Below are 1,470 nucleotides of genomic sequence, written 5' to 3'. Positions count from 1 at the left end.
ACGGCCACCAATGTATTTACTAGAGACATACTTTGAATTTGTACACTCTCCCGTATTATGTAACTCCTCCTGGGATTGCTATTAAAAGTGTGAAACCTTTGGCATAAATTGTCTGGGTGAATTTCCAAACGGAGAATATTGTTTTTTCTTTTTTGATTTACTTGATTTTTCTTTCAGGATATTTCTAGTTTGTTTTATTTGAGTTTAACAATGATAACATTTTTATTTAAATGTTCTTTGAATTTTTACTTATGAAGAAGTTCTGACAGACAGTCACGCATGTAATCATGATATAGCTATGGTCATTTCATTTAGCTGCATGACAATATCAATGTCAAGCATCTGTAATTTGTGAACTGTTTACATACTGAAATTATTCCGAAAATGGTGTATTCAAAACTATTTTTCTTATTTACCAGCATCGGTGTCTTCAGTTGCATTGTTTTTAGGAGGACTTATGCAACAAAAGTTTCCGTTTCAGTTTTAGAAGCCTATTTTTACTCTATTTACTGGCAGCATAAGATTTCCCTCAACATTAATCCTTGTTTAGATGATTTTCTCACACTTATTCTGGAAGGCGGAAAACGGACGTTGGGCAAACCTTTGAACAAAAAGGAGCCTATTACCAAAGCTATTTTGTTAAAATTAGTTCGACACTATACGGTAGAAAAGCATAATTTATATTTTTGCGCACTTGTGTCTTGTGTCTTCTAGGGTTTTCTGGTTTTTTAAGATTTAGTGAACTAGCAAATATTCGGATGTGTGATCTAGATTTTCAATCTAATTTTTTGGAGATTAAAATTCCGAAAAGTAAAACAGATTTATACAGGAGAGGTTATTCAGTTATTATTGCGAAAACACGCAACGAGCTTTGTCCCGTTTTCTTGTTAAGAAAATATATTGCGTTAGCGGGTATTATAGAGAAGTCCGACGAGTTTCTCTTTACTGCCATTAACTTTATGAAAATATCTGGCGAGTACAAAGCTACTAATAAGTCTAAGTCCCTTTCTTATACCAGATGTAGGGAGATTTTACGGTCAGCACTTAAAGACATAGGTTTGGATAGTTCTATTTACGCCCTTCACAGCCTTAAAGTGGCGGAGTTTCGGTAGCCGATAATAACAAGGTTCCTGATCGCCTCCTCAAAGTTCATGGACGTTGGGCTACGGACATAGCTAAGGACGGCTATATCAAAGATAGCATTGAACAAAAGCTTTTGGTATCCTTAAATTTGGGTTTATAATTTCCTCTTTTTCTTATAACCCCCTTTGCTATGCGATCTTTGTAACGAACGCACAATCTTATTTCTTGTTTCTTGTTTATTTTAGTTAGATAAGAAAATATTTATTTTAGTACGAATGAAATGAGGTAGAAAATAAATCTATTTCTTTGCGTTCCGTTATATTATTAAGGGGGTTTTCCCTTACAATGTATATTTTCCCGGGTTAAGTGTTTGCACGGACGGTTTCG

At 34.4% G+C, this 1,470-nt stretch overlaps 1 pseudogene; it reads left to right on the top strand.

The window, feature by feature from the left end:
• Positions 1-376: 376 nt before the first annotated feature.
• Positions 377-1,243, top strand: LOC143048919 (uncharacterized; annotated as a pseudogene).
• The last annotated feature ends 227 nt before the right edge of the window (positions 1,244-1,470 follow it).

The sequence above is a fragment of the Mytilus galloprovincialis genome, chromosome 10 (genome assembly GCF_965363235.1).
Source record: "Mytilus galloprovincialis chromosome 10, xbMytGall1.hap1.1, whole genome shotgun sequence".
In the NCBI taxonomy this organism is placed as follows: Eukaryota; Metazoa; Mollusca; class Bivalvia; order Mytilida; family Mytilidae; genus Mytilus; species Mytilus galloprovincialis.
The sequence above is the reverse complement of the archived record's forward strand: the minus strand, read 5'-3'. Positions and strand labels throughout refer to the sequence as shown.